The sequence below is a fragment of the Nomascus leucogenys genome, chromosome 3 (assembly GCF_006542625.1).
Source record: "Nomascus leucogenys isolate Asia chromosome 3, Asia_NLE_v1, whole genome shotgun sequence".
Classification (NCBI taxonomy): Eukaryota; Metazoa; Chordata; class Mammalia; order Primates; family Hylobatidae; genus Nomascus; species Nomascus leucogenys.
This window is the reverse complement of record NC_044383.1, coordinates 80,141,180-80,156,227: the sequence shown is the minus strand read 5'-3', so window position 1 is coordinate 80,156,227 and position 15,048 is coordinate 80,141,180. Positions and strand designations below refer to the sequence as shown.

At 38.1% G+C, this 15,048-nt stretch overlaps 1 long non-coding RNA gene across 2 annotated transcripts in view; it reads right to left on the bottom strand.

The window, feature by feature from the left end:
• Window positions 1-2,714, bottom strand: part of LOC105739578 — a 28,604-nt gene extending 25,890 nt beyond the window's left edge. Inside the window, exons 1-2 of one of the 2 annotated variants that reach the window (XR_004027842.1) lie at window positions 2,254-2,714; window positions 725-855 (exon numbers count right to left, since the gene is read on the bottom strand). This is a non-coding gene — a long non-coding RNA (uncharacterized LOC105739578). Of the gene's footprint in view, window positions 1-724 lie in introns of both variants that reach the window. The other variant, XR_001115513.2, reaches the window with a different exon arrangement.
• Between the last annotated feature and the right edge of the window lie 12,334 nt (window positions 2,715-15,048).

Genomic DNA, 15,048 nt, shown 5'->3' with positions numbered 1-15,048 from the left:
ATTTCCTGGTTAGAACACAGGAACCACTCACTCTGTTGTTCCTGAATACCACTGAACTAGACCTACTGTCACTGGGCACAGCTGCCATGAACACAGCGATGGTCAATAATTTTTCACAGGCCTTTGTGAATTTTGTATCACCTCCTGAAAATTCAAAGTGGGCCATCCAGTAGGTTGAATCTAGGTCAGTTGCCCTGCTCTAGGTGCCAGGGGAAAGAAAGAAGAATATATGACCTTATTAGTCTGACCTTAAATTCTGGCTTCCTCCAAGATTTACATAGTAAGGATTTATTTATTTATTTATTTATTTGTTTATTTATTTATTTATTTTTGACAGAGTCTTGCTCTGTCACCCAGACTGGAGTGGAATGGAGTAGCTGGGACTACAGATGCATGCTACCATGCCTGGCTAATTTTTGTATTTTTAGTAGAGACAGGGTTTCACCATGTTAGTCAGGATCTTCTCAATCTCCTGACCTCATGATCCATCTGCCTTGGCCTCCCAAAGTACTGGAATTACAGGTGTGAGCCACCACACCTAGCCCATAGTGTGGATTTTAATCCCAAATAAGGTTAACATGTGCATGATTGGTTCACAACATTCCCACTAGCAATTATCTCTTTGGTAACCTAGAATTCATATAAAATCTTTTGCCCGTTCTAGTAAGAAAAACTTCCTGTCTAATACTATGAAACTTCCTCTCATAGCAAAAATCCAGTTTACCAGTGTCCCAAAAGGAGACAGTTTTAACCCTCTTCAGTTATAGCATCTGGCTCCAACACTAGAATCCTTCAATAATCTCCATACTGAACTGAGATCCCCTAGATCCAGTCTTGATCTTGCCATAGTAGTGACTGAAAGAAAGGAGAAGTAGATTTATGTAAATCTTTCATTCCTAGGGGTTCTGAACTCTTGCTGGTTTTATATGTATAGTTCAGTCTTTTACAAATAAATATGGTCACATAAGAATTCCCCTTGGGACCAACTGGGGACCCACCCTTCCTGATGTATTATGTATCATATATTATCTTTCCTCTTGACTTTCAATATCAATTACCCTATACAACACACTAACTCACTTTATTTTTTGCTGACTCAGGTCATGAGATTCTGAATTGGCCAGCTGGCAATGTTTACTCCCATGCAATCATTACTGAATACCCTGGTGTAACATTTCTCCCTTGAATATTACTAGTTTCTAAACCCGCATTCCCATTATTTCAGAGATAGGAATAAAGATATTGTGAATAACTAATTAGATTTAATTGGAAGATATACTAATTTCAATTCTATTGTATACTGACTGTGAAATAAACAGCAATATATATGTTTCAAATGTTTCAAATCATAGGTAGTATCCTATGACATGATATCTAACTTATTCTTCAACAAAGTATATAAGACTAAAGAAACCTAAGGGCATTATCCCATTTTCCTGCTTTGTTCATAGGAAATTGAATTCCTTGCTTGGAAGAAATTATGAGAAATATAATGACATTGAATTAAGCATTCAGTTGTGTAACATATAACGATGCTGACCTGAGGCACTACATGAATTCTTCATGACAAAAGCAGTAAAACAATCATCAACTGATTCCAAACGGTTGTCCAAACAATTATCCTATAGTATTATAGGTTCGTATTTACTACTTTTGGTAAAATATCTTGGTACACTGCTAAGGAGAATCCTGTGTTGTTGTGCTTGTGAGTAGCCACTATCTTTTCAACCATGGCCACTTTGTTCATTAAATTCTAAGGTTGCTGTAGAAGGAAGATGACCTACATTGGGAGATTAGGTTATCTTGTCCATCTAAATATTATGAGCTATTTGGCTAGAAATGTCCTTTGGATTAATATGTAGTATGAATATTCTTTATGTTCTGAGCCCATTTTAAAAAATTCTTCCATGCTTCTCTTCCCCAATCCCCACCCCTGCCAAAAAAAAAAAAAATCTGTCATTAGTCCCCCAGTTCAGTTCCTTTGAGATCCCTTATCTAGTTTCTAGGCAAACTGGCAGCCATTTGCCATAAATTCTGGTAAGTTGATATTTAAGGCAATTTGAAACTATTATCAAAGCACAAGAGAAAACTGGACTTCTTGTGGTATTATTTTGCCCATGAGGTCCACAAGTCATCCAGTAGGTTTTAGAGAGAAAATCCTCCCAATTGGCAAAATAAATTAATGTGTTTAATGCTTGTGTCTAAGCATTTCCAAAAGATCTTAGCATTTCCATTTTCCCAGGGCATCCTTACCTTGGTAAGTCGCGATGGGTGTCTTTAAGAAGAGGTACAAGGAATTTTCATAGAGTATTCTTCAGTGTCAATGGGCTATCAATGGGAGTTAGTGTTCAGGGTGCCAAAATACTCTTTCCCTGCCAATTCCCTAATTTTTACATAAGAGATGAGGAAAAGCTGTGAATTCAACTGATAGTTTAATTTTACTATCTCTAATACCACATTTTGTTTTTTTCCAGCTCAGTCCCTGCAGCAACAAAAGATAAGAGATTCTTTTATCTTGATCCTAGAAACTCCCTGGATTTCAGTCTGTGCTGTGAGCCTAGAATTCAAAGATTTTAACTTGTCATTCTGTTTCTTTAAGCTGTCCATTGATGTTCAAAACAGCTGCCCCTTCTCTAAGTCCATAAATTCCTCATGTACACCCCACTATTCTGTGGTGGGGGCAACTCAATTCCCAAAAGCCATCATTGCAATGAGCACTTGATGCCAGGTGATTACAGAAAACAATTTGATTAGCTTTTTCACTGTTACTGAATTCCTGTCTTGGCATTTAAGCAAGATTTTGACTGGTTTCTGCCCCAGCTATGCCAGATGAACAATTAATAGTTTCCACATTTCCTTGAAAGTATCTGATGCACCCCATTCCCAGGTAACAATTTCTCTCCCAGTTAGAAATTTTGGATGTGAGCAGAAAAAGCAGTTCTAGCTAATAAAAGGAGAATATAAATTTGTTGAAAGAATGTTGGGTAGCTCACAGAATTAGCTGGCATGATGGGGTACCTGCTAAGAAAATGGGCAGAAAACAACAGAAGCTTTGTAGAGGGAACCCAGCCAAGAGTATGATGAAGAAATACTCTTGTTTGGATGCCCCATAGGTACTACCAGTGCCATCAACAAGATCTGCTGCTGGATACTACCACTGCTACATACAGCAGAAAATAGTAAATCGTGGATCCAAAAGACACAAATCCAAACACAGATCATTATTATGCATGAGAAAGAATGCAAAACAAACAGGAGAGAAACAGAAGTTCATCTCTTGGTGATATACAGCAATATAACAGAGGAAATCATTATTAGAGATTTAAATGGGGAGGGGTTTTGAGAGGCATTTGATTAATGTGCCATCACCACCCGATACCTTCCATTATGGCCAATAATCAGCTGGATGGCTTTGAAAATATCACTTTTTCTTTACTATAACTGGTTCAATGTTTCTACAATAGAGACAATAATATCTCTACCAAATGATATACCTTGAGGGAAAATTGGTTTATATATATATATATAACATGGAATAGTGCCCAGCACATAGTATATACTTTATAGGTGTTAGTTAACTATTTGTGGTACTATTGAAGTAATAGAAACATTAGAGTCACTTCAAGTTTGAGGAAAAATTAATTAAAAATGAATGAGTACGAAAAGAAGGAAGCATTTGTGCAACTGTTACTGTAATCAGTTTTTAAACTGTCACCGTAACAACTTGGTCAATTAAGTTTCTCCCACTTTTTATCTTATCCTAAACAAATTAAGCAATAATCATTGCAAAAGTGTTTTTCTCAAAGCTGAAACACTTGCCTTCAGATTAAAGTTTCTTTATAAAAAGTACTTAATATCCTGAGAATAGAAAGAAAATTTAGCTAAGCATATCTAATAAGAACAAAAGCACGATATATGTGCTGATAAAACATTAATGGAGATTCCATTAAAATGAGAAACAAGACAAGGATGCCACTGTGGCTACTGCTTCTGCTTCTAGCTAATTTGATTATACAAACTAATACATATAGGATATGTGGGAATGATAGGAAAATATCATTCTTGCAGAAAACATGATTATCTATCTCAAAAGAAAACAAAGGAATTAATAAAACACAAATTTTTAAGAGCAAGCCTAATAAAACACTTCCAAAAACCATGACTGAGAGCAAGATGGCCAACTAGAAGCCCCCAGCACTCATCTCCCCTACAAAGACAGCAGAAACAATAATATTTTCTGACAAAAATAACGGAAGGAGAGCACTGGAGTACACGAAAGAAGTAGCAGAAACCTTGTAGACCAAAGAAACCCACAATAGCCACATAGAGAAGAGAAGGAAACATCTTGCCTCTGTCACTCCATCACCCAGTTGGAATCAGCTTGGAATCAAGGGGAAATTCTTCCTATAGGGAAAAGGTAAGCAAGAGGACCCCATCGTCCCCCATCACCACCTTGAATACCTACAGTCCTCACAGTAGAGGCTACTGCAATCCTCACAAGCACTAAGCCCAGCTGAGGGAGCTACCTGGGATGCACACAGCTGCTCCCCACCCCCCGACCCAGAGAAGGCACCGAAACTTTGTCCATCCCACTCCTACCTCCCAACATGGCCCAAGCCACTATCATACTACACCATCTTGGAACCATAAATATTTCTTGGGGACAAATAATCAAGACACCCTTCCATTAGTTAGGCTTTGTCACCCCTGAACCACTCTCACCTCGTGGCTCATCATCCTTGGGCCAAACTTATACTACACGCTAACATATGGGGACAAGTTGCCATGAAGCCATTCCATCTGCTTTTCTCAGCTACTGCTGTACCATGCCCCTCAGAGGCTAAGCTGAAGCAGTGTGCTGCCTCACAGGGAAATGGTACTTTAGCTGCCCAGAGCAGTCACACCCTTCCTATGCTTGAGCTGAAATGGAGCCCTGCCTCATGGGGAATTGGTGCTTTGGCCAAGTCAAGCATCTGTGCATCCCAGAACTGAATTGACATGGTACCCCACATCTCAGGGAAACAGAGCATTTACTGAGCTGAGATACACTCCCATATAGGCCAAAACAACTGTAGTACTCTGCTGCTCTGGAACTAGAATAACATCCTAGAGTCTGAGTTGCTGACACAACCTCCTACCCAGGGAATGGAATAATCACTGAGCTGTCCCCTTTCCCCTGGGCTCAAGTGATAGCTTGCTCTTCCATTCTGGGTTTATTGCTGCCACTGAACCTGAAAATACTGCTGTATCCCACCATCTTAGATCCAGAGTCACCACTATGTGATGCTGCATATTCAGGTGACCGAGTAGCCATGGTGCCCTGTTGGATCTCATTCTCAAATTCCAGCTGTACTCTGCTGCTTGTGCTCAAATCTTCAGAGAATCCTCTTTTCCCTGGAGCCAGGGCAGTTCTCTGCCCTGCCCTTCAGGGACAGAGTTACAGCTAAAACTTCTTCCCCAGGGACTGAGCTGCTGGGGGGTGCTCAGAGTCACAGACCCTAGCTTTGTATGCAATCTACATCCCACACTGACTCAGAAACTGAACATATGCCCTGAGACCCAGGTGGCACAATAGGTTCTCTGGATGCTAAGACCAGGACCTCAGCACCACAACCACTCTGAGCACTTGCAGCCTAGAACCCATAACTTCTGCAGCTGATTGTGGGCTGTATCATATTCAAAACGAAGGGGGATCCCCTTTGTAGTATTGAAGAGGTACCCCCCTTTGGACCCCAAGAAGGAATGAAGACTGTCTATTGTAAAGAAAAATGAGGAGAGAAGAATCCCAAAAGCCCTTGCCACCAAGGGTCTTAACAACCTACACTTCTATAGCCATTTCCATAGACTCCTACAGCCTAGGCCTCTGAGGCATCCAGAGTCATCTCTGATTTTCAGTGCAACTGAAGGAGTTGATAGTATGGCATAGATACTATTCTATTGCATCCACTCAGAAACAGTCAACATACCCTTTCCATCTGGCACTCTAAGATCAATCTGAAGGTGAAAATCTTTTTCTATGAAAGCCAATCTAAAATTTGGAGAGGTGATTGTTCTACTGGATGTGCAGACATCAACACAGGGGCACAAACCACATGAAAAAGCAAAGAAGTATATACCCCCAAAGGAACACAATAATTCTCCAGTAGCTGACCTTAAAGTAAAGAAAATTTACAAATTCCCCCCAAAAAACTCAAAATAATAATCTTAAAACTCAACAAGATAAAAGAGAATACAAAAAGGTAATTCAAAAAAAAATCAGAAAAAAACAGTTCACGTTTTAAATGAGAAATTTAACAAAGAGATAAATACCATAAAAGAGAACCAAACACAAATCTTGATGCTGAAGAATTCAATGAATGTAATGTAAAATATAACCAAGAGCTTCATCAATAGACTAGATCTGGCAGAAGAAAGTACCTGTGAACTTAAGATAGGTCTTTTGAAATTACCCAGTGACAGGAGAAAAAGAAAGAATAATAAAAAATAATAAGAATAGCATATAATACTCCTGGGACACAATTAAGTAAATTAAATATTCACATCATGGGAGTTCTAGAAAGAAGAGAGATGAAGATAAGGTCAAAAAGCTTATTTAGTGAAATAATCACTGAAAAAAATGCAAGTCTTTGAAGAAATATAAACATCCAGATCCGTGCAGCTCAAATATTCTCAAACAGATTCAACCTGAAAAGGTCCTCTCTGAGGCACATTATTATTAAACTATCAAAAGTCAAAGACAAGGGAATTTTACAAGTGACAAGAGAAAACTGTCAAGTGACATAGCAGAAAATCATGTAGACTATCAGCATATTTCTCAGCAGGAAACCTTACAGGCCAGGAGACAATGAGATGTTTTATTCAAAGTGCTGAGAAAACAAAACAGAACAAAAACTGTCAACCAAGAATACTAGACCCATTATATCTGTCCTGCAGAAATGAAGAAAAAATGAAAAAAAAAAGTTTCTCAAATGAATGGCCCAACATTATGCCTCAAGGATCTAGGAAAAAAAGAACAAACTAAATCAAAAGTTAGCAAAAGGAATAAATTAGCAAAGAATGGAAAATAAATAAATAAATAATAGAAAACCTATACAAAAATAGCCATAAAACTAATGGTTATTTTTAAAAAATAATTGACAAATTATTGACAAAAATTGACAAAATCTTAGCTAAATTACCTAAGAAACAAAGAGAGAAGATTCAAATATGTAAAATCAGAAGTAAAATTGGATGTATTACAACAGACTCCTCAGAAACAAAAAGGATGTTAAACTATTAGAAAAATTATGTCAATAAGTTTGATAGCCTCCAAAAATGGATAAATTCCTAGAAAATTACAACCTAACAGGATTGAGTCAAAAAGAAATATAAAGCCTGAAGAGACAAATAACAAAATAATAAATTAAAGCTGTAATTAAAAGCCTCCCCACCTTCCCCCACAAAAATGCCCAGGACCAGATGTCTTTACATTTGAATTCTACAAAGCTTTCAAAGAAGAGTTAATACCAATATTTTTAAAACTCTTCCAAACAGTAGAATACTTCCTAACACATTTTACAAGGCCAGCATGAGTATCATATGTGAGCCAAAGATACCACAAGAAAATAAAACTACAGGCCAGTATCTCTTATGCACATTAATGTAAAATTCCTCAATAAAATATTAGCAAATCAAATTCAACAGCACACAAAATAAATTATGCATAATGATCAAGTGGAATTTACTCCTGGTATGCAAAGCTGATTTACTGAATGCAAATCATCAAATGTGTTACATCATATTAATAGAATAAAAGGCAAAAACCCACATGATCATATCAATTGATTTGGCAAAAGCATTCAACAAATTTTAACATCATTTCTTGGTAAAAACTTCTACGAATTTATGTATACAAGGAAAGTTCCTTAACATAATAAAGGCAATTTATGAAAAACCCATAGCTAACATCATAGCTAATGGGGAGAAAAAGACTTTTTCTTTAAGATCTGGCACAAGGCAAATATGTGCACTTTAGCTCCTTCTTTTCAACATAGTACTAGTAGTGCTGTCAAGAACAATTGGACAAATAAAAATAAATAAAAGGTATCCAAATCAGAAAAGAAGAAGTAAAATTGTCTCTATTTGCAGAATACATAATCCTATATGTAGAAAATGCTAACGATTCCATTGAAAAACTGTTAGCTTTAATTAATGAGTTCAGTAATGTTGCAGAATATAAAATCAATATAAAAAATCCATGGCATTTTTATACATAAAGAATTGCCTACCCAAAAATAAATCAAGAAAAGAATCCCATTTATGATAATATTAAATAATAAAATAAAATACTTCAGAATAAATTTAACCAAGAGCTGAAAGATTATCCACTGAAAACTATAGAACATTGATGAAAGAAATTGTATTAGTCCTTTCTCATGCTGCTAATAAAGACATATCCTAGACATGGTAATTTATACAGGAAAGAGGTTTAATTGACTAACAGTTAAGCATGGCTGGGGGAAGGGGCTCAGGAAACTTACAATCATGGCAGAAGGTAAAGCAAGCATGTCCTTCTTCACATGGTGGCAACAAGGAGAAGTGCTGAGCGAAAAGGGGGAAATGCCCCTTATAAAACCATCAGATCTCGTGAGAACTCACTTTTATGAGAATGGCATGTGGGTAACTGTCCCCATAATTAAACTACCCCCCATTGCCCACTGGGTCCCTCCCACCATATGTGGGGATTATGGGATATACAATTTAAGATGAGATTTGGGTGGGGACACAGCCAAGTGATATCGGAAATTAAAGAAAAAGCAAATAAATAAAAATATATTCCATGGTCAGGGATTAAAAGAATTAATGTTTTTAAAAAGTCCATACTACCTAAAGTAATATATAGATTTAATGAAGTCCCTATTAATATCCCAATGGCATTCTTCACAGAAATAGAAAAACTAATGCTAAAATTGGACCTGAAAAAAAAAACCCTAAATTGCCAAAGCAATCCTGAGGCAGAGGAGTGGTGAAACAAAGTTGGAAGCATCATATTTCTTGATTTAAAATCATATTACAATGCTATAGGAATCAAAATAGCATGGTTCCAACATAAAAGCAGACACATAGATGAGAGGAACAAAATAGAGAGCCCAAAAGTAAATTCAAACATATATGGTCAATTATGTGACTAGGGCACCAAAAAGACACAATGGTGAAAGGTTAATCCTTTCATAAATTATTTTAAGAAAACCATGTCTTCATTTGCAAAAGAATGAAATTAGACCTTTATCTTACACCATACACATAAATCAACTCAAAAATATATAAAAGATGGCTGGGCATGGTGGCTCATGCCTGTAATCCCAGTACTTTGGGAGGCCGAGGCAGGCAGATCACGAGGTCAGGAGATCGAGACCATCCTGGCTAACATGGTGAAACCCTGTCTCTACTAAAAATACAAAAAATTAGCTGGGCGTGGTGGTGGGCACCTGTAGTCCCAGCTACTCGGGAGGCTGAGCAGGAGAATGGCGTGAACCAGGGAGGTGGAGCTTGCAGTGAGCGGAGCTTGCGCCACGGCACTCCAGCCTGGGCAACAGAGCAAGACTCCACCTCAAAAAAAATGTATAAAATATATAAATGTAAGACCTGAAACCATAAAAATCCTAGAAGAAAACCTAGGTGAAGAGTTCTTTGACATTTGCCTTGCAATAATTTATTGCATATCACATCAAAAGCTCAGGCATCCAAAGCAAAAATAAATAAACTGGACTACATCAAACTAAAAAGCTCCTGCATAGCAAAATAAATAGTCAAGAAAATAAAAATGCAACCTACAATATGGAAAAATGTTAGATAAGGGGTTAATATCCAAGAGTTATAAAAAAATTCATGAAACTCAATAGCAAGAAAACATATAACCTGATTTAAAAATAGGCAAAAGACTTGTATAAAAATGTCTCCAAAAATGTCACAAAAATGGCCAAGAGGTAATATGAAAAGATGGTCAATATCATTAATCATCAGGGAAATTCAAATTAAAACCATGAGATACAACTTTACACCTGTTAAATTAGCTATTATTAAAAAGAATTGATAGGCCGAGGAGGTGGATCACAAGGTAAGAGATTGAGACTATCCTGGCCAACATTGTGAAACCCTATCTCTACTAAAAATACAAAAATTAGCTGGATGTGGTGGTGCGTGCTGTAGTCCCAGCTACTGGGGAGGCTGAGGCAGGAGAATTGCTTGAACCCGGGAGGCGGAGCTTGCAGTGAGCCAAGATCGCACCACTGCATTCCATCCTGGCAACAGAGTGAGACTCCATCTCAAAATAAATAAAATAAAATAAAAAAGAAATAAGGGGTGTTGGAGAGAGTGTAGAGGAAAGGGAACCCATGTATGCTGTTGGTGGGAATGTAGATTGATGCAGTCATTATGGAAAACAGTATGGCGGTTCCTAAAGAACCTACAAATAGAACTACTATGTAATACAACAATCCCCCCCTGCTGTGTATATATCCAAGGGAAATAAAATCAACAACTCAGAAACATACCTGCACTCCCATGTCCACTGTAGCATTATTCACAATAGCCGAGCTATAGAAACAACCTAGGTGTCTGTCAGTGGACTAATAGATAAAGAAATAGTAGTAAAAATGCAATGGAATATTATTCAGCCTTAAAAAAGGAAGAGACACTGCCATTTATTAAAGTATAGATGAGCCTAGAGGACATTATGCTAAGTAAAATAAATCACATGCCAGACACAGAAATAAAATATTGCATGCTGGCACTTACATGTGCAACCTAAAAATAAAGGTCAAATATACACAGGGAGAGTAGAGCAATGGTTATCAGGGTGAAGAGAGAACATAAGGAGAAGTAGATGAAAGGATATAAAGTAGCAAATATGTGGGATAAACAAGTAGAAAGATTGAATGTACAGCATGAGGACTATAGCTAATAACAGTGTATTGTATTCAGGAGTTTTGCTAAAGTAGTAAATTATAGCTGTTCTTGCCAAGGGGTGGGGGAGGACAATGTGTAACTATGTGAGATGATGGATGTGTTAATTTGTTCCACTATAATAACTATTTTACTATATCTTATAACAACATGCTACGTATCTTAAATATACACAATAACATTTATTTAAGAATAAATAAATTCCCAAATGAGAGGAAAAAGAATTGAGTACAATTTCAACAACAACAACAAAAATATGTCTTTACTAGTCACATGCACAAGCTATCATGACTAGAAAATCTAATGGATATACATAATAAAAATGTAGTGAAATATTTAAAAAAACATTTACGGTGATAGCAAAATCTCTAAATTTCCTTTAGATTAATCTGATAAGAATGTGTAAAATCTAAGTGGAGGAAAAAATACAACTTTCCTGTAAATATAAAACAAATTAAGAATGCTTTTTCGTGGATGATAAGCATCAATCTTAATTCTAAATTATCTGTAATTGTTCATTCTCCTCCAAATCAGCTAATAAATTTAAATAATTCTTAATCAAATACAAATTTTTAAATTCTACTTGATAAACTGATTCTAAACTAGTTTGTGTTTGATTGATTTCTTGCTTTTTTCCTTGAAACCAATTTCTTACATAAAAGTATTATTTTTATTATTATTATTTTTTTGAGATGGACTCTTGCTCTGTCACCCAGACTGGAGTGCAATGGTACAATCTTGACTCACTGCAGTCTCAGCCCCCTGGGTGCAAGCAATTCTCCTGCTTCAGCCTCCTGAGTAGCCGGGATTACAGGTACCCACCACCACACCTGGCTAATTTTTTTGTATTTTTAGTAGAGAGGGGGTTTCACTATGTTGGCCAGGCTGGTCTCAAACTCCTGACCTCAGGTGATCTGCCTGCCTCAGCCTCCTAAAGTGCTGGGATTACAGGCATGAGCCACCACTTCTGGCTGAGAAGTATTATTGAAATTTTGGTAAAGGTAATTATTTGTTGGGTTGGACTTTTACATTTATTGTAATATGTTAACATCTCTGGCCCTCACTTATTAAAGCTAATGGTATACCCTCAGTCATTGTGACACTGTAAAACACTTCACACCTTCCAAAAATTCCCTAGTGATATGAACTGACATAAGATTGAGAAGTAGTGGTCTGGAAAATATCACATCATAATAAAAAGCCAGACAAGTAAAACATTGTAGCATACACACAGTAATAGATAGATAAGTCAGTAAAACAGAATAAAGAGTGTATTAGTCCATTTTCACACTGGTGATAAAGACATACCCAAGACTGGGAAATTTACAAAGAAAGAGGTTTAATTGACTTACAGTTCCACGTGGCTGGGAAGGCATCAAAATCATGGTGGAAGGTGAAAGGCACATCTCACATGGCAGCAGAAAATAGAAGAGAGAGAGCTTCTTCAGGGAAATTCCCATTTTTAAAACCATCAGATCTTGTGAGACTTACTCACTATCATGAAAACAGCACTGGAAAGACCTGCCCCCGTGATTCTATTATCTCCCACTAGGTCTGTCCCACAACACAAGGAAATTTAAGATGAGATTTGAGTGGGGACAAGCCAAACCATATCATTCCACTCAAGCCCCTCCCACATCTCATGTCCCCACATTTCAAAAACATTCATGTCTTTTTAACATTCCCTGAAGTGTTTTTTTATTTTTTTTTTTGAGATGGAGTCTCGCTCTGTCGCCCAGGCTGGAGTGTGGCGGCATGATCCCTGCTCACTGCAAGCTCCGCCTCCTGGGTTCACACCATTCTCCTGCCTCAGCCTCCCAAGTAGCTGGGACTACAGGTGCCTGCCACCACGCTTGGCTAATTTTTTGTATTTTTTAGTAGAGACAGGGTTTCACCACGTTAGCCAGGATGGTCTCGATCTCCTGACCTCATGATCCACCTGCCTCGGCATCCCAAAGTGCTGGGATTACAGGCGTGAGCCACCGTGCCCGGCCTCCCTGAAGTCTTAACTCATTTCAGCATTAACTCAAAAGTTCTCAGTCCAAAGTATCTTCCAAGACAAGGCAACTCCCTTCTGCCTATGAGCATGTAAAATCAAAAGCAAGTTAGTTATTTCCTGAATCCAATGGGGATACAGGCACTGGGTAAATACAACATTTCCAAATGGAAGAAACTGACAAAAATGAAAGGGGTTACAGGCCCCATGCAAGTCTGCAATTCAGCAGGGCAGTCAAATCTTAAAGCTCCAAAATGATCTCCTTTGACTCCACGTCTCATATCCAGGTCATGCTAATGCAAGAAGTGGATTCTCATGGTCTTGGGCAGCCCTGCCCCTGTGGAGTTGCAGAGTACAGCCTCCCTCCTGGCTGCATTACCAGGCTAGCATTGTTAGCTTTTTTAGGCACATGGCGCAGTTTGTCAGTGAATCTACCATTCTAGGGTCTGGAGGTTGGTGGCCCTCTTCTCACAGCTCCACTAGGTGGTGCCCCAGTAGGGACTCTATGTGGGGGCTCCGACCCCACATTTCCCTTCTGCACTGCCCTAGCAGAGGTTTTCCATGAGGGCCCCACCTCTGCAGCAAATCTCTGCCTGGACATCCAGGTATTTCCATACATCCACGGCAATCTAGGCAGAGGTTCTCAAACCTCAATTCTTGACTTCTGTGCACTCCCAGGCTCAATATCCTATGGAAACTGCTAAGGTTTAAGGCTTGCACCCTCAGAAGCCATGGACTGAGCTCTACATTGACCCCTTTCAGTCATAGCTGGAGCAGCTGGGTTGCAGGGTATCAAGTCCCTAGACTACGTACAGCAAAGGAACCTAAGCCTGGCCCATGAAACCACTTTTGCTTCCTAGGCTTCCAGGCCTATGATGGGAGGGGCTGCTGTGAAGACTTCGGACATGCCCTGGAGACAATTTCCCCTTTCTCTTTGGGATTAATATTCATTTCCTCATTACTTATATAAATTTCTGCAGCCAGCTTGAATTTATCCTTAGAAAATGAGATTTTGTTTTCTATTACATTGCCAGGCTGCAAATTTTCTGAACTTTTATGCTTTGTTTCCCTTGTAAAACTAAATGCCTTTAACAGCACCCATGTCACATCTTGAATGCTTTGCTGCTTAGAAATTTCTTCTGTCAGATACACTAAATTATCTGTCTCAAGTTCAAAGTTCCACAGATCTCTAGGGCAGGGGCAAAATGCCTCCAGTCTCTTTGCTAAAACATAACAAGAGTCACCTTTGCTCCAGTTCCCAAAAAGTTCTTCATTTCCATCTGAGACTACCTCATTTTGGACTTTGTTGTCCATATTGCTACCAGCATTTTGGGAAAAGCCATTCAACAAGTCTCTAGGAAGTTCCAAACCTTCCCACATTTTCCTGTCTTCTTCTGAGCCCTTCAAACTATTCCATCCTCAACCTGTTACCCTGTTCCAAAGTCTCTTCCACATTTTTGGTTATCTTTTCAGCAGTACCCCTCTCTACTGGCATCAATTTACTGTATTAGTCAATTTTCATGCAGCTGATAAAGACATACCCAAGAATGGGTAATTTACAAAGTAAGAGACTTAGTGGATTTACAGTTCCACATGGTTGAGGAGGCCTCACAATCATGGCGAAGGTAAAAGGCATGTCTCAGGTGGCAGCAGACAAGAGAAGAGAGTTTGTGCAGGAAAACTCCTGTTTTTAAAACCATCAGATTTCATGCAACTTATTTATTATCACAAGAACAGCACTGAAAAGACTTGCCCCCATGATTCAGTTACCTCCCACCAGGTCCTTCCCACAACACGTGGGTATTTAAGATGAGATTTGGGTGGGGACACAGCCAAACCGTATTGGAGAGTGTGAAATGAATCTATGCATATATATATATATATATATATATATATATATATATATATATAAATTTTGCTAGCAGTAAGCATTATTTTCCTAAACATTGAGAGAAAGATTGACTTTGTATAAAATGGAGTCAAAGACAAAAATCATGTTAGAGATTTACCTCACCCAGTATACACACACACATGCACATACAAACAAGTTATGCAGATTGATTAAAACATTAAATATAAATACATACATAAACGTCTGGGAGAAACTA